This window comes from Varanus komodoensis, unplaced genomic scaffold (genome assembly GCF_004798865.1).
Source record: "Varanus komodoensis strain SLA01 unplaced genomic scaffold, ASM479886v1 scaffold7_1, whole genome shotgun sequence".
Taxonomy (NCBI): domain Eukaryota; kingdom Metazoa; phylum Chordata; class Lepidosauria; order Squamata; family Varanidae; genus Varanus; species Varanus komodoensis.
The window spans coordinates 19,220,060-19,242,860 of NW_025336479.1; the positions used below are offsets into that span (position 1 = coordinate 19,220,060).

The window sequence follows — 22,801 nt, forward strand, 5'->3', positions numbered from 1 at the left end:
TTGCAATGTATGGCTGTGAAAGCTGGACCATAAGGAAGGCTGAGCGCCAAAGGATTGAGGCCTTTGAATTGTGGTGCTGGAGGAGACTCCTGCGAGTCCCTTGGACCACAAGGCAATCAAACAGGTCTGTCCTAGAGGAGATCAACCCTGACTGCTCTTTAGAAGGCCAGATACTGAAGATGAAACTCAAGTACTTTGACCACCTAATGAGAAGGAAGGACTCCCTGGAGAAGAGCCTAATGCTGGGCACAATAGATGGCAAAAGGAGGAGGGGATGGCAGAGAATGAGGTGGCTGGATGGAGTCACTGAAGCAGTTGGTGTGAGCTTGAGCGGACTCCGGGGAATGATGGAGGACAGGAAGGCCTGGAGGAATGTTGTCCATGGGGTCTTGATGCGTCCGACACGACTTTGTGACTAACAACAACAACAACAATTGTTGGCATTAAAGTTATGTAACTTTTCTATAGTCATGTGTTTTAATTTTCACAATATCCAGCTGCTTTTGCACTTTTCACTTTAAAATGACTAGAGCAGGCCATTCCTGCCTTTACTTATTTATGTATTTATTTCCATTTCTATGCCACCCCATAACCCAAAGGTTCTCTTTCACATCTGTCTATCACTCTGTATTATTTCTGGGCCACCTTTACAATGGATCATATGCAAAGTTACTTTGGGGGACTTTTTAGATATTCTGTAATTTGTGGTAAATATTTTTTCTTTTCTTTCTATCATCTGATAGCTTATGGTTTTCTGCACATAAATGTAACTCAGCTTTTATATCACTTAACACGATTTCCTTTTAATCTTCATACTGATCAAGTGGCCTTTGTTAGTATGTTATACACATCATTACCCAAATTGCATCTAAATGTTTGTGTGGTCACTAAAGCTACACACATAAAACTCTAGGCAGATAATAAGTGATAATGTCTACAAAAGGCACAGTCCTATGGGGCTGCCTGCAACTCTCCAGACTGAGAGGATTAAGGGGAATCCCATGCATGGTGGGAGGATTGTGGAGTGCAGGTGCTCCTCAAAAAGCTGTGCTTTTACTGCCGTGCAAATTAGGCAGCTAATTTCGAAAAATCCTGTGGCCATCTACCTAGCATCCATAAGATTGCAGGGTAAGCTTTTCCAAAATTACCGCAATCACTTTTTGTTGGCTTGCTTGTTTCTTATCCAAAATAACAAAAGCAGAGTGGATGCAGCTGCAGAAAGAGCAGAATCATAGCAAACTCCCTTCATTGCCACAAGAGTGCAGCCAAACTCAATCCTTTGTCTACACGGTGAGAATGTGTTCATAACCTGAATTAAGAGGAGACTAGCATTCAAATTTGTGAAGCAATGCACTGATATAGAAGGTCTAAATACTTACTCCTTGAACACCCTCACCAATGGGGCTTCAACCACCTCCCATGGAAGCCCATTCCATACCCTTGGAGTCCAGGAAGTACAAATTGAACCTTGGTTCCCTGAGCTTGACTCCGTTGAAGCGTGTCCTGCCTTTCTCTGCAGGAGAGAACTGGTTTCTACCCACCTCCATGTGACACCCCCTCGTGTACCTATACGTCGCCAACAGATCCCCTCGGAGTCTCCTCCAGGCTGAAAAGACCCAGTTTCCTCAGTTTTGTCTCATACAGCTTTCCCTGCAATCCAACCACCATCCTTGTGGCCCTACGCTGCACTGACTCTAACCTGGCTATATCCTTCCAGTAATGTGGAGCCCAGAACTGAACACAATACTCCAGCTGAGAGCCATGCTTCTGGCTATGCAACCAAGGGTGGCATTTGCCCTCTTGATCGCCACATCACACTGCTGACTCATGTTTAGCCTGCAGTCCACCAATATTTCAAGATCACTTTCACAAGTGCTGCTTTCCAGCCACTTGTCCCCTAACCTGTACTTATGACATCCATTCCTATGCCCCAGGTGCAAGACCTTGTACTGAATGCCACACTGATCCACACTGAATGCCATCCCATTGTCTCCTGCCCACTTTCATAGTCTGTCCAGATCTTTCTGGATCTGGAGTACCTGCTCCTCAGTTGTGGCCACTGCCCCCATTTTAGTATTATCTGCGAATTTGATCAGCAGACTGGTCATCCCCTTCTTCCATGTCGTTGATGAAAAGATTGAACAGGATTGGTCGCAGTACAGAGCCCTGGGGGTCCCTGCTTTTCACTGGTGACCATCCTGATGATTCCCCAGTGATAGTTACCCTTTGCTTTCTGTCAGTCAACCAGTAATCCATTGGACAGTGCATTGGTCTATCCGAAAATGCCTCAGTTTCTCAACCAGGATATCATGCGGCACTTTGTCAAAGGCCTTGCTGAAATCCAGGTATACCACATCCACTGCACCCCCTCCATCTAGCCATCTCGAAACCTTATCATGGAATTCCACAAGGTTTGTCTGGCAGGACCTGTTTTTGCAGAAGCCATGTTGCATGGCCACCAACCTCCCTTCCCTGTCTAAGGTTACTCGATCTCTTGCTATTATGAGCTTTTCCATTATCTTCCTACAATGGACGAAAGGCTAACTAGTCTGTAATTCCCCATGTCCCCTCTACAACCCTTTTTGAAAACTGGGACTACTGATGCCACCCTCCAGTCCTCTGGAACCTCACCTGTTGATAGAAATAAAATTGGAGGGTTTTTATTAACAGATTGTTCACTTTAGCACAAGTTGAAACTGATTTGTATACCATCTGTCTGTCTAGTCTTATGAATCAAACATGTACAGCAAATAAGCGCTTAGTATGAGCCTGGATTATCTGTCATAGACCCTAAGATGCAACAGCAGGATGTGTCAAGGAACTACTATCATTGCTAGAGGACAATATAAAGTTGTGAAGAATGTAATCCTGTTCGTGTCTAGTCAGGAAAAAACTCCACAATTCCCATGCTGGCTGAGATAGTCTGGGAAAGGTAGGAGTTTTTCTAGATATACATGGAATTGTGCTCAGAGCTGGATGGACAAAGCAGCATAGGGGCAGAACCAAAGACAACACATATATGTGTTAATTAAAAGGCATATCAAACCGCTTTCAAGACTTCATCCTTCAGGTACATCTTGAACCTGGTTACAAGGTCTCCACCAGCCAGGTCTGACCAAATGGACAACGTGGAAATTAGCTAGATCGGTATGCAAGGCTTCAACAACAATTGACTGGACCAAGTTATGTGCCACTCCTTGAATTCTGCATAAGTTTCCAGAGGTCAAACTAAACATTAGTGTAATCACATATAATGTAGCTGCATATGGTTTGATTAGTTGTTTTATTTACCCTAGGGAAAGGGTGTGAGTTTCCAATTCAGATTAAAGCCTGCTGCTTCAAAAGGGAGGCGTTGAACCTTTTCCCTACCCGTTTTCACCCCACTTCATCCATGCCTTCATCCACTCCCAATTAGATTCTTACAACATGCTCTTCTTCGGTCAATCCCTGTAGAATGTTTGGAAACTCAAACCTCACCAAATGCGGCAGGCAGATTGCTTTCTGGTAGGTGTTTTGCTGACTACGTTACAGTGATCTTGCCCCTGCTGCACTGGCTTTCAACTGGTTTCCAGGCAAAATTCGTGTAGCTTATATCCCTAAATGGTTTCAGCCTGGGATCTCTAAAACACTGCTTCAGAAGCTCTGCAGTATGTCCCATCACGCAGAGACTCTAGGTTCATGGGAACATGGGACAGAGACTTTTTGTGGCGACGCCCTGACTGGAATTTCCTCTGTAGGTAAATTAGCTTCATCTTTTCTTTATTTCAGGTGGGTTGTTGAAACTTTTTTCTCCCCTACATGACTTTTGGATATTATAAAAATACATAATTTCACAGTCTGCTTTCATTTTTCTTGTTTTCAGTATGTCAAGATACTGTTTTTAAAATTGTAGATTTACGTTTTTAAAGTGTGAGTCACTTTGACAGTCCTTTTAGGGCTTAAGTGTGATTCATAAATAATTTTGTATTCATCTGTTAAAAGTTATAACAATGGCAGTCAGACATTTGTCTGATTTTCTCTCCCTGTAACATAAGGGAGGGAAATGAAAATCATTAGGGACATCATCCTGGGATATGGAGCATCATGTCGCCAATAGCCAATGGCACTCCATGCTTTTATCTTTTCCAGGTGAGGCAATTCTGTCCATTAATGAGTGTGCTTGAAAACAGTGATGGACTGGATATGGGTAAATACACTTTTACCCCAATCAGAAGCGAAAGAAAGCAGGAAGGAAAGAAGGAAGGGAAGCAAAATTAGAGAAGGGAAAATGAAAAGCCTTGAAAAGAATGGATGACTTTATCTTCCTTCCCTAAACTATTGAGGACTGAGATTCCCTGCCAACAAAGTATAACTGAGGTGTTGAGAATCCTCTCCTCTGAATATAATTCCGGTGACAGATGCCTACACACAAAGCTTGAAATAGAGTTGAGCTGTTCAGTGTTGATCTGTCTGCTGAAAGTGACTAGAGACGACTCTGTTACAGAGGATATATTTTGCTGAAGAAGTCAGTTCAAGGGCTGATGAGGAGCACTGCAGCTGATGGAGATACCAGTTGAAGCACAGATTGGTTTGCTAGAGTGGACTAACTGTCTTCGGAAATGGCTTCTTGCTGGTTAGGATAAACACTCTCTGTGACTATACGTAAGAATGCATGTTGACAGAAACAAAGCAGAAGGGGAAGCAAAGTGGAGGCAAAAACGGCTTTCTTTTAAATCACAAGGTCAGCCAATTATTAATCCCTTGAATATACGAGTACTTCTCACCTAAACATTTATTTTGGCAAATTAGTAGTACGAAAATGAGAAAGCATAAATGCAAGCCTGCAAAAGCATGCTCTCTGCAACACTGGCTTGTACTGTCCAACAATGTACCTCTACCACCTGTACGGGCTTGGCCCACTTCTCCCAAAATACAGCCTTTCAAGGTTGGCATCTCAGAATCTGAATCTGAATGGAAAGAGGAGGCAGGGTGAGGATTCTTAGGCCAGCAGGCTTGATGATAAGCCAAGAGGCTGGCGAGAACCAGATCATGCCTGGTTCTGTGGGACACTCCATGAAACAGATGGGCATAATGTGGTCACTCCCCAAGTATGGCATCAGATCAAAATGGCAAACCAATTGAGTAGCACCTGATGTTCCTGCTGTCTGACCACAAGTAGCAGGATCCATCCTGAGGGTGGAGCAAATTCCTTTTGGTGAGAAGCAGAGAGAAGCATTCAGTTTGGAACCAATGTCTTGGTTCTTTCTCCAATAGCTGACCTTCTAACTTTACTGATGGCTTTGTTAACGACTTCTGCACTGTTCCTTTTTTGTATCAAGGAGCTAGCCTAACTGGCCAGTTTTACACAGTAAAAACTCCAGTTAGAAGCATTTTGACTTGATCTGTTTGGAAGCGGAAGATCAGTCTTTGACTCCACTTACAGAGGCTTTGCTCACTGATGGCTCACAGCTAAGCTCTCATCTGTGTCTACTGATGAACCAAACAACCCTTTTGAACATTTTCATTAAAATTGCCAGCACTTTGTTAGGGTGTGAAGCATATTCCAAGTTTCTCAATATATTAAAATTGTTTTCCAAAGAGTATTTCAGTGTCCCCTTTATAAAAGAAAGTGGGAGCATTACAGGAATGAGACAATTCAGAAGCATCTGGAACAGCCTATAACAGTGAAAGCATTAAAGGCCTGCTACTTTCAAATTCATCACCTGTGGAAACCACATGATTTTCCTCTTTCAACATGCAAGACCATGGGAAGACTAACAGAGTTGCCCCCACTCATCCTGCATGCTTAAGGATATGCAAAAAACCTGACTGTGAGTGTGCACTCACTTCCTGTGAAGTTACTGTGACTAAGATAGCACCTTGTCTCCCCTTCACAGTGTAAAATTGGCACACAAAACTGTGATGGACTTTCCACAAAAGGTCTCCAAAGAGGTCATTTAAAAATGGTCACAGTACATTGTAGATAGTGGCAGAGACATTCTCACCAAGAAATTGACTGAAGATGCATTGATTCTATCTCTCAGGTGTGATGGCACCATGGACTGAACCAGAACTCACAAAATGCATGCGATGGGGGTGAAAATAGTCATTTCCAGGTGCTACTCAACCACTCCACCTGCAGCCATGGTGCAAATAGAGTGCTGAGTGCAGCTGAAGATGTTTGCAGCAGCCCGACTAGACCTGTAGGAGTTAGGCACATCTTCAGGTATGTGTCCTCCTGGGTCACAGCTACAGCATCTTGTCAACATAGGCGAGAACTCTGGTTTGTGGAAAAAGTCCCACTGCTCTTCTGGCATTTGCCAAAGTTTTAGTGTGGCTTGGTCACACCGGTCAAATCTTTAATGCAGATCTACAGATAATTTAGTCAAGTGAAGTTGGATAAATGTTCCAGCAGCTTGTAAGGCTGAGCACATATATCCATCTATCAGGGCTCTGATCAAGAGACATTCAGAACATTGCTGAAACAAAGGCACAGCTAAAGCAGGAGAGCAGATATGGCTTAAAGGAAATTTCTCGGAGGCCTCCACTGATCATCCTACTCAGTCCCAGGTGGTGACAATCCACAGAGCTCTGCCCCCATCCTGCCTGAGCAATCCTGTTGGCAGCCGGTTTGCCAGCTGCTGCATGCAGTGCAGGACTGGATGGAACCTTGCTCTGATCCAACATGGCTCTTCTTGTGTTCTCGCGGCCATCTTGAAAATGGAGGCATTGTCGACGTGATGGTGTGAGGAGAGGAATGGCACAGGGCACAATCATGCAGTCTCCTGCCACCTGCCACTGTGGCACAGTTGTGCATACTGTTGATATGCATATAGATTAATACATGCGTTTCACTGCTCAAGTGATCCATCGCAAAAATATATTGTTGGAACAAAGGCATGACGATGGAAAGGGAACAATAGTCATCCTCATGTTCTGTTTCTTTACCTTATTTTCTTATCTGTTTCTGTATGAAACAGCCTTGTTCCTTATAGAAGTCCGTATTCCCAAGTTCACAAAACTTAGTTTCCACTGCACAGGCTTCTTCCAAGTTTCCTCCTCTCAATCTTATCTTCATAACCAAAAACCCTGCAAGGTAGGTTGGGGCTGAGTGAGTGACTGGCCCAAAGTCACCCAGTTGGCTCCATTACCAAGTGTGGATTTTAACCCAGATCTTCTGAGTCCCAGTGGAACATTCTAACCACCACACCACATGGTTAGTCTTGCTGAAATGAAGATGCAGTGCACCTGGAACACTAACGGTGGTCCAGAACACAGGTCCAGTTAGCCTTATCTGAATAGGTTAATGCCATTTTGTACACTCAGAAAAAAAGCATGTGGCTGTTCAAAGAGAATGTCCCATTTCAGAGTACAGGCATGAGGAATCTTGCATGTTCTCACTTGTCCAAAAACTCTGTCCCCAAAGAGTGCCAAAGATTAGCTTCCTTCCTGATGTGAACATTTTCTACCCACAGGGGCCTGTGTTTCACACACGGAACAAAACAAAACCAAAAGCAGACACCTTCCAATGTACACCCTTCTCTCTGCTTTCCAAGTTAGTGCAATGACAGGAGGACTGAACTCTTTGCCACATTCATATTTGATTACTTCAGGATTTCCACTTTTGGAACAGCAGATTTCATTATTTATTAACATTATCCATACGCTCCAGCTGATGTCCAGACTCCAGGAAAAGACATTTGGACACTCTCCATTCATTACCAACTATGCATTTTTAATAGCATTAACACAAGTGCACCTTTTAGTTGTCTGGAGTTAATTAATTAGTAATTAATTGTCTGAAGAATTTTGAAAAAACCTGTGTGCTTCCTTCTTAGTGTTGCAGCACAAAAGTCTAGGCTAAATAGTCCCTGCCCTCTGGCATAACATAGACCAGTTATGTGGAATTATTCTTGTAAGTAGTTTGGAAAGATGCTTCTGTGAAACTGCCAGCAGATGGTTGGCACACTGACTGCAGTGCCACAGCTTGTGAGTTTCCTGGAGGCATCGGGCCCATTGGCCCTTTTGAGGAGCGGATCTGCACTCCGATAGGGATGGAATTGTGCTGCCTATTGGCTTCCTGCAAGCACAGCTGGCCAATCCGCCCCCTCTTGGCAGCTTGCTAGCCAAAAGAGGCGAAGGGATCATGCTGCCCATTTTTCAGTGTGGAAGATTATTTAAGTGTGGGTTGGAGTGCAGTCCTTGCCATTCGGCAATAGCAACAGATTAGCAACTTTCATGCCAAAAACCAAGCCAGGAAAATTCAGTGTGGCACCAGGATGTTGATGTTTTTTATTTTACTTTTTCTTTGTACATGATACAAAGGCACACCAACTGAGTTCAGACAACACAATAACACACACTCAGTGGTTGATTAGAGGTTTTTTGTTGAACCATGGGTTATTGTGTTGTCGAGGCCAACCAAGTCAACTAGCTCTGATGAGGCACTCATAGCTCATTAAGGTACATCAAACCAGGGCTTCTCTTCATGGATTTTTTGATGCTAACAAGTGGTGTCTTAACATATTGTCTGAATCCAGTGACAACTTCTTCTTCTTTGCAACTTCTTCATGATACACTTATCCATATCGTACCTATGGCACAGTGGAGCCTAAAGTCACCATTAGGCAGCAAAAACGGTGCTCTCTGAATCATACTTCACTAATATTTATATTAGTGAAACTCTCTTCTTTCCAGTAATTGAGGAGTGATCAGATTCAAGGGGTTCAGGGCCCACTTTTGAACCCCTTCTGTCATGCTGCCAATTCAGTGACAGAGCAACAGTGGCAGAAAACACAGAAACAAAACAAAACAAAACAAAACTACTATAGCACCTCACAAAGGCCACATTTACCATGAAAATGAGCTAGATGTAGCCTTTCTGGGGCTCTGCAGACAGTTTTGGCAGCAAGCCAGTCTGGTCTGGTCTGGTCTCATCTCTTTTCTTCTACCGAATTCAGTGGCATGATGATGAAGGGACAACTGAAGGCAAAGCAAGGCCCACATGTGGCCATGAGATGGCCCATCCCTGCTTGAGTATATCAGCTCTTGTTGAACAGAACGGCTATTAACAGTGCCAGCTCTCTGAGAGTTAAAGCAGGAAAACCCCACTGAAGTTCGTTTGCAGAGAAGAGCTTGGAAGCGTTGTTCAAAATAATGGCATTTCCTTCACGGGTTGCTTGAGTCTGACATGGCGAGTCTCTTCTCCCTTCAAAGGACTAAAGCACACAACAAAGGGGCTCGGAGTGGAGTGTTTTCAGGGAAGCAGGGAAGCAGGGAAGGAGTATGGGCAGGCCTGTTTGATGTGGCTCCAACAACCCCTTTTTGACAGCTATGGAATCCTCTGCTCAAAGTTTGTTATAGTGCAGTTGTAGTCAGATGGCATCCACTGATTTGGCTTAGGACTTTTTGCTTTTAATAAAGTCACTATACTATAATTGGGGGATAGGTTAGCCAGGTCAAGTTAATTTGTTTATTTATGCCAGGTTTCCCAATCTGGTGCCCTGCTGACATTTTGGACTACAATTTCCAGCATGAGCACCGGCAGTGCTGGCTGGAGCAGATGGGAGTTGAAATCCAAAGCATTTGGTGGGCACACAGTTGCAGAATGCCCTACTTAGCTCTCACAGCTAGGGACTGCCATGCAGGCTAGGTGGTGGGGAAAGAGGCATACTGAGGCACCCAACCGTTGAGGGAAAGACTCGTTAACGGACCTCAGCTCACAGGTGGAAGGAGGGCCAAGACAGGGAATCCCCCAGAGCCGGTAGCCTTGTTAGCATCATGGAAGGTGCTTGGAAATGCCCAAAACGTGACAAGAAACAATTGCCTCTTTTAACAAGATGGAGCAGCAACAGGAAGGTTCAGACTTCAGTCTAGCGCAGCCTGGTGCCTGAGCTTTGTGATTGACAGTTCCAGGCTGTTCTTGCAGGCAGATGATTCTAGGCTTCCCTGGCATTTCTATTATGGGTGGAGGAATCAAATGAAATGCAGAACATGCAGCCATTGCTTCAAGCCAGCCTGAGATGACTCAGAGAAGGAGGAAGGCGGTAACAGTCATTTCTAAAGTGCCACCTACATTTCAGTCAACACTATTTGATTTAACTTGATTTATATTCCACTGTTTTTCTCATAAAGAACTTAAAGAAGCTTACATTAGTTTCTCCTGCTCTCAATCTCATCCCCATAAGAACAATCCCGTGAGGTAGGCCAGGCTGAGAGTCCGTGACTGGCCCAAAGTCACCCAGTTGGCCCCATGGCTGAGCAGGGACTAGAACCCAGATCGCCTGAGTCTGTGCTCTGAACCACTACACCACACTGGCTCTCCCCAAGGGGACTTGGAGGCTACAGGCAGTCCCAGGTTGCTGATATGTTATTTAATAAATGTTGCCTGTGTGTCCCATAATGTCTTTACGATAGGATAAAGAATGTCTTGGGAAGCAAATGCATATTGAGGTTCACGTGCATATGCTAACCTGCTGAGAAGATTGTTGACAGGGCCTGCCTACCATTGCTCGTCAAGCCCAACACAAGCACACATACATTTTGTGGTGTGTTTTCCGGTAAATTTGGTGCCACCGCAAACCACACAGGCTTCCCTTTATAGAAACAGCTCACTGTGTGTCTGCAGCAGCCATGTGATCTGGCTTCCGGCTGGCAGCAACCAGAGTAGGTGTCAGGTCCAGGAGGTAAGCAGCAGGCATGCTCAGTTGGAAGACCAGGGCTGGGGTGTTGAAGGTGGGAGGAGAAACAAGGTTCACACAGGCAAGAGTCAGATGGTTGGTGAGATGTTGTAGAGCTAGTAAGGAATAGCTGAAGGTCAGATACCAGGAAAGGCATGGCACAGAAAGAAGCAAACGCAAAGTCAAGACACAAGTAATTTGCTATGGCACTGGAGGCAGAAACCAAATCAGAAGCACAAAGGAGTCAGCATGAAGTCTCCATTTGTTGTCACAAAACTGAGCAGGACTGGGAAGCCGTTTATGGGGCTTCTAGTGGCTGCCAGGTGGTCTTCAAGAGTGGCCTGGCCCTAATCCTGCAAGCACCTACCAGTCCAATGCTACTCCTGCAAGTATTTGCAAGATAAACCAGGCTGCCTTCTCTATCCGGTCACCAGGGGTGCTGCATTCCTTTGCAGATCCTGACTCTCAGTAGCTGCCCCAGATGATGAAAAGACACCGCATTATGTGAAAAAGAGAATGTGTTAAGATCAAGGCATTCAGCAAGCTGCCTAATGCTGAGTCAGGCATTATGACTAGCTCACAATTATTAATAATTATTAATTTATATATTAATTATAATAATAATAATAACAGCTCATTATGACATACTAGCTCAGTATGGTTTGCACAGAAAGGCAGCAGCTCCCCCAGGTGTCAGACAGAGGCTAACTCAACTTCCTTTATGATGCCGCTTGAAACTTTCCGCATACAAAGTATGCATTGCAGTGCTGCCTGTACAGCAGGGTGATTACGATTTTGAGCTGAGTTGGTCAGATGGGGAGACAACTAGCTGCTTTTTGAGGCAAAATTTTATTTGTATTTTTGAGGCAAGATTTTGAGGCAAAATCTTATTTGTAGGTTATATTCCAAGCAGTCAAGGACTGATAGCAGGTGTCTACACTGGGAGAAACACTTGGTCCTGCGAGCCCCTGGCTGCAGTTTGAGGGAATGGAGCCCATAGCAGTGCTTCAGTTACAAGGACCTCTCACCCTGTGACATGATCTGCACAGGCAGCAGAATGAGAAGGGTGAAATTTGAGATGGTAGAAAAGACAATACTGCAATCAACTAAACATGGGGGGAAACCACATTTTGCATGCCCCACACTTTAAGGACTCCTCGGAGGTAGAAAGAAAGCATTGCCGAATGTGTGCTGGAGCATTTCTCTCTTCTTTTTGATTGGCAAGGGGATAGATTGTTGGGCTCCTGTTGCTTGAAGAAGAGGACAGATTCCAAAATGGTATCCCACCACCCATGAGTGGTGTGGTTTCTCTTCCACCTTAGTCTGTTGCAATTTTCCTGAAGCTGGTACCTTCCAGATGTCTTTGACTGCAACTCCTAGACCATTTACTATGCTGTTTGCTGCTGCTGGGAGATGAGCCCAAAACCTCTGAAAGATATCTGGCTAGAGGAGGCTATTCTGCTGTGTTTATCAACCAGAATTTAATCCCATTCAATCTGGGAGGAATTTGTACTAGAATGGACTGCACCCTTTTAGCCTGCAAGCAAGGAATACCATGTGGGGATATTTCCCCAAGTGCAAACCAAACCAGTAACTACTCACTGCATCACCAGTAGGTGTCAGGACCTCAGGGAAACCCTCTGAGGCATGGACTCCACACGGAAATGGAAAATTCTGCTGTAGTCCCACATAGCCCACAGGGTGCTATCTTGTGAACCGCTCCAAGCACATCCCAATTTCTCTGCAGTGCCATTTCAGAAAGAAAAGGAGTTTGCAGTTTGGATTTGGAGATGAGAGAGAATAGTTTCTGGCTGGAATTAACTAGAAGTAGGGTTCAGCTATGAAACAATGTCATAATTGTTTCCTGGAAATTTGGTGCAAGATTAGCTGCAACAGCCTAATTTTCTTCCATTTGTGCTCTGCTTGTATACCTGTAAAGGAAAGAAATCTAACCAAGATTCTGTAAGCCTCCACTGGTCTTTCATCCAAGAAAAAGGAAAAAAAAATATCTAGTGCTGCCTGGAGCTGTCAATGCTTTGGGAAACAGGGAATATTTAAGTATACCATGGAAATATATATGGACTGCAATCTTGCAGATGCCAATATGGGAGTGAGTTCCATTAACAATCATGAAATTGACTTCCCAGCTCAGTTGAGACCACTTTAGGTTATGAAATCTGTGTGTTCCATTTCCCCTACCCCAAATTTAAAAAAAAGAAAAATATTATTCACTATTTTGACATTTCCATTTCCAGTTGGTATCCCTAGCTTGACGGCATAAAATGCAGAAAACTGTTTGCAAATGGTGTTTTGAAGTCCAATGCTCAAAGGCATTCAAATGACTCCATTTATCTACCCATGACTCTCAACTTTATGGAAAAACATTTCCAGAGAACATAATGCTAGAAAATTGGCTTTGCTTTCCTGTGGCCAAGAGTGTATAAACAGGAGCCTAATGTACCAGGAGTTACCATAATGAAGCATGATGCTAGCAAGACCACGACATTAAAGAGGGAGACGAATGCTCAGATAATGTTGTGCCCCTATGTGGAATGTGAGAAGATCAGAGACATTGCAAGGAAACCCTAAACTTTAATGACAAACTCTCACTGGAGTAATTTACTTTCCTGCAGTTGTCATACTTTCCTTATTATTAACAGAGTACAAGGTCACTCCTGCAATTTGAATAATAATATGCTTTGTTGTGTGTGTGTAAAATATATATAATCCTGTTTAGTCGATGAGGAGGCATCAGGCCGATTCATGCATTACATTTTTAATCAATGGCATTGATGATCCAGCCTCCCACTGTCTGCACTGGTCTCCAGGAGAGGGCTTCTTCCAGAGGCTAGTACAGGCAGCAGCAGGAGCAGAGGCTTCTGGCTTACCACTGTTAAAAACAGGTCAGAGAAAAGCTTCCACCTATAATTGTCCTGTTGTGAGCACATTTCTCCCTCTCCCCCTTTCCTTCCCACCACAGATCAACATGAAAAGCTCATAGAATGCAATCCTTAAATGCAGGCAAGAGTGTTGTAGAGGTCAAAGCACCCTCACTTATTTTGGAGGGACCCAAAATAAGGCAGTGTCACCATCCTTCCTTCACCACCTCTCAAGAGACTTGATTTTGCTGGTTCATGCCTGGCAGCTGCCACTATGTCCTGAATATAACAAGTGTTTTTTCCACTGTTCCCAACAGTTCCTGGTAGCTCCCTGTCTGGAGAGGTCTGCCAGGCATGTCCATCCTGTGACACTTTCTTTCATGGCCAGCCTCTGCTCCTCATTCATTCATTTATTCACGTATTTATATGCTGCCTATAACTGCAAAAACAGCCTCCCTAGGCTGCTCACACAGCTTGGTCAGCTTGCCTTTGCTGCTCCAAAAACTTCTTCCCTGCATTTACACCATATATTTAGGACACTTCTATTCCACTCAAAACAGTCATTATTTCCCCAAAGAACCTTGGGAACTGTAGTTTGTCAAGGGTACTGAGTGTCATTAACAGACTCCTATTCCTCACACAGAGGTACAGTTTCCAGCATTGCTGGGGAACAGAGAATGACTAATAAACCATTGTGGGAATTGTAGCGTGAGGTGCTTTCTAGCGATTCTTAGTCCCAGAATTATTTGGGAGAAATAATGACTAAAGTGAATATTCCCTGGAATCCTTGGGAAAAATTTGCCATGACTTCTGATAGCCTTTAGTTTCTCTTACTTCAGTTAGGCTACTTTATGCATGATTCAGCATGGGTCCAATGAAAGCACAATAAAAGATTATACTATGTTTTGAAAAACTAGAACCCCTAAACTCTGGACTTGTGGAGGATTTCCCATACTTATGAACACACAAAGTCAGTGATTGCAGAGGCCACAGAAAATTAAAATAAGCCAAACAGTGATTGCCAGTCCAGACCTCTCCTCTTGGGAAAATACAACTACATATGTTTCTATAAGTATAGGCATTTAGTGCCTGAGTTTTCTTCCTCTTCCCTCTCTGTCCCTTTCTCTTTGTACGTATGCCATGTTTTTAGATAGTAAGCCTCTGGGCAGGAACTGCCTTATTCATTCCACAGAAGCCACTCTGTGAGGTTTTTGGCTGGAGAAGACAGTATGATATAATCTTTTAAAAAATCATAATAAAAAGATAATAAGAAATAACTTCTAGAAGTGGTCATTGTTTCACCTCAACAAGAGGTGCCTGCATGTTGCATTCATTACTCAGCAGAAATTCCAACAAAGTGACAAAGCTCATTTTTATTGTATAATCATAGGTTGCATAATCTTGGAAACAGGTGCAGCTTGGAGATGGCTTTACTGAGGGAGAAGGGATTCCTCCTGATGCTGCCTCACAAGGTCTAGGAATTCACTCTCCCCCCACGTTCTTCCACAGTTCCCCCTCCTGTGCTCAAGATGGTTCAGTACTTCGTCAGTGTCCGACTAATCTTACTTGCCGATGCAGCCTTTGCGGAGTCTTGTGGCCAGCTCATCCCATTTATCTCACATTCCAAGTGAGGTACCGTGAGAAAACTCCCTCCAGCACCGACCTTTTGCCATGCCCTAGGCTTTGGGGAAGAGAGTTCCCTTCACACAGAAGGTGTTTTAAATATGTGTAGCTGTTTGGTTAGCTGCTGTATCTGAAAGCTCCAGCTTTGAAAGCTGCTTTGAACTGACGGGGACTTGCAGCCCCATAACGTGCCCAGGACCGTGTGGCAAGTGGCTAATAAAAAGAGGCACTGGAGGGATCAATAATGCATACTAGAGGGAACTATATAAAGCACCATAGACTGGAGTGTGTCGTGCTTACTTATGGTCATGTTCCAACCAACAATAAATGGATTGCAATTCGTATTAATATGCATTTAAGTATTCATTAACAATTCATAAATGGAAGGGTTTTTTCCTTTTCCCTTTTTGCATTAGGGTTGAGCATCTCAGTCCTACTTACCCCTAAGAACAGTCGCATTTGAAGATGTAAGGCCTGCATTACCACTGGACATGAGAGATTGCTCCCTGTATTGATGAGCTACTGAATTCTGAAGTGACTGGAAGCAACAGGTCCTTACAACTTCCAAATTCAGTACCTCTTTAATATTTATTTATGCTAAAAGTATCTATCCAGCTCTTTGTTCTGATGGATTTCAGAACAACATACAAAAAAATACTAGTCGTGTACACTGACCACAATTTGGCAATTTGGAAAATAGACTGATTAGCTTTGAATGAATTTGGAGGCTGCCCAATTTGACTCGGGCTGAATCCAAATCTGCATTCAGAAATCCATGAATCACATTGGATATATGTGTATGTACACACACAGTGCTTTGGATGGTATTTGCTGGCACAGCAGTGCCTTATGAGGAGATTCAATCTGCCAGATGTCAGAAAACTTGATGCAGGGACCTTTGCAGGATGTATTTGTCCCTTAAGTTCTTTGTGGAAACACATTTTATGAAAATTTATATGTCTACAGCATAGAAGTGGCCTTAGATAAGAGACCTTGATAAGTTTGAAAGGGTGAGTGAAAAGGGGGAGACTTCAACTTGGAGGGTAATATGTTTCCTTTTCCCATACGTGTTTTCCTTCTTTTATATGAAATTACTAGTCAAGTAACTTGCAAATTTTTAGAAGAATAGATTCAGGGACTAGAAAGTGATTAGAAATGAAATGAAAGACTAGGGCTCCTCCCCCCCCCCCCGCTGCCCCCACGTCTGCTCAGTAGGCACCAAGGTCATAGAAAGTGGAATAGGACATGGGTGTCCCCAGTGATGCATGTGGAGCATGCAGTCACAGAAACACTTGTACATCCAGAATCTTTCAGGTGAGCACTGATGGGCAACATCCCAGGTATCAGACAGAAAATGCGAGTAGTACTAACGGACCTCCACCGCATCATTCAATTGCAGAAGTGCCGTCACAAATGTAAGTTCAGTTGGATTCTTCTCTTGCGTCTAATTGAAAATCTAGGTCCCTCTGCTGCAGCATCATGTGTGCTAGCCGAACAACACCTGGATACTGCCCAGTGCTATACCCATCCAGGGCGCCACAGAAACTCTTCTAATGGTCCTACTCCTGGGAGGGAGAGCTAAAAAAGAGCACTGAGCACTGTATTGGTCTTGCAGTATATCACTTCACAATCCCCCCTCAAAGCACTGGGATTGGAGAACTGAGGCTTTGGGATGCCCCCAAGTCAAAGTGTGTTTTTGCTGCTACAGGAAATCATCCCATATCCCACCCCGTATCCTTAAGGCTCTCTTTAAAGCCAACACTTTATATACAAAAAATCTTTGTTGACAAATCTACTGTTGAAATGCTCTTTTACCTGCTTATTTATTTTATACCACCCTGAATAAATCATTACATGAAGCCAGACAGGGTGGCTCTGAGTTCATTGTCCTTGGCCAGTCCCACCTCATGGCCCTGATCAACAGTCACACCTTCTTGCCCTCCCTTTCTCACCTATTCTGATCACTGCACACAATGGAGGGCCAGAGTGTGCAGTTACCTGTGCCTTCCTCCTCTTGTTCCAGCTGCCTCTGTATAAATCAGCTATTGAGATCGGAACGTGCAGTTCTGATAACCAAGTCATGCTTTTGCCTCTGTCCTTGTCTTTCTCCCCAGGACATATGATTAAACAAATTACTTAGAAGTGCTGCTGCAGTTTTCATTGCTGATTTCATACTTCTCTTCATTTTTGTCATTTCTGCCTGCAGCACAGTTTGACTCTGAGACTGAACCTCAGAAGTCACATAAATAATACATTCTCATCTCCATTGCTAAGGTGCTTTCCAATGAGAGGTATATGATTCTGCGCATAGTTCCTGGAAAATGGGCCAGCTTAATAGAAGATTCTTTCTCAATGGCTTTCTCAATTAACCTCTGGCAGGAAGAAGAAGCGCAAAGAATTCAGTGGGGGCGGGAGTGAAAAATATGAGAGATTTCCACTAGTCAGTCTCCCAGATTCTGGTTCATTAGTCCTGGTCTCTAAAATGAGCCAAAATTTGTGCATTTTTTAACCACTGATGACATTTTCCCAAACAAGCACTTCAAAACTGTGTAGCTTTAGTGTGACATGAACAGAATTAGCAGATTTGCAGAAATTATAATTTGCACAAACTGCAGTTTGCTGCAATGTGCCAATACCTGGTAATCTCAATTTACATAGCTATATACCAGCTACACAAAAAATTGCCACTTTTATAATGACAATAGGGTTGTGTTCTGACAGTAAATACACTAGCCGTTCTTCATCCATTCTCCATGGGAATTATTGAATAATAAGGGTCATGATGGAATGCCTCAGGTCCTCCTAAAACTTGCAATATAGCAAGAGCTGCCCGACTATTTTCCCTTCTCTGCTTCTGTGGGTGCAAACACATTCCTGGTGTAGTTTTCCTCTAAATCTCCCATCAGTAATACAGAAGGCAATACACTGAATCTATCCTTAGTAATCTTGTCTTTCCCCAAGTTAGACATACACAAATTAGACAGATATTTTTCAGGTATGGATTGGAAGGAGGCAGGAGGCCTGTAGTGTTCAAATTCTGTTTCAGTCTCTTATCTGAAACTTCCCAGCACTAACCCTGACCTGACCCTTAAGCCGACTCTGGTGCTGACTTCTCTCCTGTGGTGTAAACTCAGCCAGTTTCTGGACTTCTGACTGTAGGATAGACCACATTTTGCCAGTCTGCACATTTTAATCACTAATGAAATTAGTACAAATCAGCTCCCCAAAACTATGTGGCTTTGGTATGATTTGTGCAGATTCAGCTGATTCTGCAAACTACAATTTCATGGAACCTGTCCAATTCTGCATTAATCAAGTTAAAGCCAAGTGCATTTGGGGTCGGTCTTTGGACAAATTTCCTTAGTGATTAAAGAAAATGTGCACAAGTCATGGTCTGTCTTATAGACAGTAGCCTATAAAAACAAACAAAACACACACTTAGCCCACTTCCTAGCATCAGGTAGGAGATCTGTTAAGCTCAACCAAGCCATCTTTTCCTATTTTGATATATTCCTAGGAAGGACAAAATTGACATCCAGTTGATTGAAGTAATTATTCTAAATGAATAACTGCAACTGTGTTGTGCCGAAATAGGTTTTGATTAATTAATGTTTCATAAACATCATTTATGCTGGGTAATCTGAGTAAAATTCTCCATCAGGCATTTTCCCCATTCGAGGGCCCTGTCCCTGATGCAAGGGATTCCACAGTGTGCATTTATTTATTTAGAGCACTACCCTAGCCATGCTTAGAAAGGAGACATACCTACAATTCCTGGCATGCCACAGGCTGGTTAGTGGGATATGGGACACTGCACGACTTTCCTCTCCAAACATCCATAGGATCTCACCATCAATATTTCATTGATTTAACGCACTGATAAACCGCTCATCACATTAAAAAAACCCTCCATACTATACACAGAGCTCCTTCGGCAACAGCAACTTTCCCTATAATCTAATTGGATGAAGCATGCAACAAAACAGCACGGACCAGAGTGCACAAGGATCTCTGGCTTGGGATACAAGTCTGTTTTGAACACTAAACGATGTTGCCATTAGACAGTCAGGCCATTGTCATGTGATCACATGAGCCAAGGCACTTCAAAGAAGCACTTTGCGGTGGGTCAGTGAAATCTCGGGCTCTTTGTGCCCTTACTATTGTTGAATCAAGAGCTAAATCGATCACATACTGACAAACACGCAGGATCCACGGCTTAGAAGAAGTTATTAAATCTACTAAATGCTAACAGCCTGATAGTGCTCAAAGCCATGTGGGAGATCAATGCATAGTTTCTGGGGTAATGTAGAAGATATGGAACAGGGTGTCCATTTATATCAGTTTCAGTATCTCTGTGTGGATAAATTAATGGTGGTTCATGAATGGAATTCGCACCCATTAAACCGATGTGGAATTAACAGACTCCTACCCCTTTAGTGCAAGCCTGGCATGTAGGTATACATGTGGTGGAACTTGGGGTCTTAAATAGTCCTATCTTACCTACTTTAAAACTGCTCTTGCATAACGCATTCTAGGAAATGCCTAGAGCATGTGTCAGCTCCACCCCATTTCTGCCACTGCATCGCCCTTCCCATCACTTTACTGCTGCACTCGTTGCTTTTCTCTGCCTCACTCCAAGGATCATGTCAGAGCAAGCGAGAAGTCTGTGCAGGCTCAAGTGCCGGGCTGCAAAGGGATCATTCCCCTGAGCTGGGCATTATGGGAGTGAGGTCCCAGGAGATCGCCTATGGTGCAAACTGAGTTGGGTATATATAGCTGCTCCAGAGATCTCAGCTGGCTGCCCTTGATCATCTTTGAGGAATTTTTATTTATTTATTTATTTGTTTAAAACATTTCTATGCCGCCCCCATCACAACAAAGCCTCGGGGCGGCTCACAAAATTGCTTCCTTTCCTTCTCATGCATCAACGTGCCAACTTTGGGAGGAACTCGTGTATGCTAGTCTTGAAAACCTTGAAATTCTGTATCTGGCCCTACCCCTTGGCGTTGTCTTATCCCGCACTGGATCCTGTCAGATGATGCTCGCATGATCATTAATGCCACTGGCTTTTCAAAACCTGCACTTTTATGGATGCAATGTGTAGGAGAGGATCCACTCCATTTTTTGGTACAAATTGATAGGGATCGTGTGGTGATGCTGAGGATTGATTAGAATGAGGGTTGAAGATGAAATGTGATCATCTGGAAGATGGCAACATCTGCTGCAGCCCCCTGGCATTCTTTTGTGAAGGAAAAGAAATAATGAAGATCACGCAAGCCACTGCTGGCTGCAATGGGATGTTACCCACACACGCACACACAATAATTAAAATATGCTAATACCAATGAATTTTATGGTCAAATTTCCCAAACTCTAATTACGATCCCAGCATGACAAGAACAAGTTAGACACAGCAGGCCTCTGTTGGCTACCAGTGATTTTGCCAACCTATATTTCTCACAAAAATAAAATGTAAAAGTATAAAATTATTCATTTAAGGTGCAGGCTGTGTTCAGATTCCTAATAATTCAAATGTTTTTTGGGAGCCAGTATCCAGAACTCTAGTGTATTTACTGTCAGATCCAGAGATGATCATCTACCATATTAAATGCTTGGCAAATTCCAAATATTGTCATTCAACATTTAGGATTTGACTTATTCCACCAGAAATGGTAACATAAAAACATTTAAATATTTTATACTACCAAGATATCTATGATGATTTCTTAGATATAGTGTATTTCTCAGAAAAAACCTCAAACCACCTTGCAATAGCTATTTAAATGCAGATGTGCGCATGCACACACACATCTATTTAGAAATATTGATGTGTTTGTAGAAGGACAGAGTGCTTGCACAAAAAAACAGCATTTGGGGGGCACCGAAGGCAATGGAGGTGAGCTTAGGACCTTTTAGCTTCAGAGCATTTTTAGCCTCACAAATAAAGCATGCATACATGGAAAGGGCAAATGGTTGATACATCATTAAACCTACAAAACCTAGAATGCAAACTGAAATCCCTAGATTAGGATTTTCCTCTCTCAAATTCTTGCTTACCATTCCACTAAAAATAGGATACCCCTAAGATACTCAGCTCAAGGCATGCATGAATCTGTTCTCTATACACCAACATCAGATGTGTTGGCTGGTAGTTTCATTGCATAATCAGTTCTAATCCTTCCTTTTGCATCCACACATTTTAAAGAGGAGAGCTTGTAGTATGTGGACAAAATGAGCTGGGTACAAAGGGGGAGGCAAGCATTTGAAACTCCAGAGAGGGGTAAGAATGCCGGGGGCAGGGCAACTAAAGTGGTGACAGAAAGGGCAGTAAAATGATCAAGCACCTCTTCCATGCCTGTAAATTTTACAATCATGAAAAGGCTTAACATCCAGTTATCAGCTCATTCCATGATACACCTATTCCATGCCACAGCTCACACTCCTCTGTACAGAACTCATATAAGCAGGTATTCCTACTATCTTTCATTTCTTCATGGTCAGCAATGGGTATGTCTGCCCTTACTCACTTTCTTCTGTGGCGCGTCCCTAGTGAAGCTGTCCCCCCATGGCATTTGCCAATGCTTTGCCCTCCTTGTGTATTTCCAACTGTGAGTCTTGCTGAAATGAGGAGATCAAGAAGAAATGCAAACCTTCACAAGAAGACAATGAAGAGTAGGAAGGCATTTTAACAAGCGTATTGCTAAAAAACATCAAGGCCAACAATAGAGATCACAGGATCAGGAAACCAGGCCTCTATGGCCAATGTCACATCATGGGGCATGTTGGGAGCTGCACTCACTTTTTTGTCTCTAAGAAACTCCCCTGTCCCTCTCATGATAGCCGTACTTCTTCGTTATACTCTGAGGCTGCTGGAGCACCTGGAGAGCCTTGCCTTGAAACAAGTGCCTCCACCTCTCTCATTTCAGCATCTGGAACTGGCCCCCATTCTGGGCTTCTCCCCCTCTCCTGTGAATGCACTGCATTCTGGGAATGCCTGCCAAGAGCAGCTGCCCCTCTCAGTCCCGACACAGGTCAGTAGGCATTGTTGACTCGGAAATCAAGAAATCGAAAAGACTCCTGAGAAAATGTAACAGTCATGGAATAAGCGGAGAGGACCTCTTGTAGTGTAAAAGAACAGAAAGTAACAATTAGGAATAAATGGTAGTTTTTCCCCAGTGGAGGGATGTAAAAAGGGGGGTCCTTTATCACAGATATTCAAATGTTACACAAAGCATCTAATCTTAACATAGGCAATTTGATCTTTTTAACTGGGCCGATTCTCGCTGAAGTGTTGCATATTTACCTCTATAATGAATCTTAACTGACATAAGCCACTAAACCAACTAGTTTGGTTTTTATGCTTGGAAAAGCTATGCTACTAAATTACATTAGCATTGTGACCTGTAGATTCAAGGCAGAACAGTGGTGAATACTTAATAGGAATGTAGATTGTGGGCTCATTCCTTTCCAGCTGTGAAGGCACAATGTATTTCTGAACGTTTGTGTCAGCTACAATTAATGGTATAATATTTATAGTTGTGAGCTCTAGTTTTCACACAACGCCCCCACCACCTGTAAAGATTTCCCAATTCCTACTTCTAACAAGAAGCTTAATGATGCCCACCTTAACACCCAAGCATG

General features: G+C 43.3%; 1 protein-coding gene across 1 annotated transcript in view; it reads right to left on the reverse strand.

The window, feature by feature from the left end:
• The window catches only part of LCP2 (lymphocyte cytosolic protein 2), an 80,695-nt gene extending 58,872 nt beyond the window's left edge, over positions 1-21,823 (reverse strand). The window contains exons 1-2 of the mRNA XM_044453878.1: positions 21,811-21,823; positions 4,584-4,590 (exon numbers count right to left, since the gene is read on the reverse strand). The gene's annotated coding sequence lies outside the window, so the exon portion shown is untranslated. The remainder of the gene's footprint in view (positions 1-4,583; positions 4,591-21,810) is intronic.
• Positions 21,824-22,801: the final 978 nt, after the last annotated feature.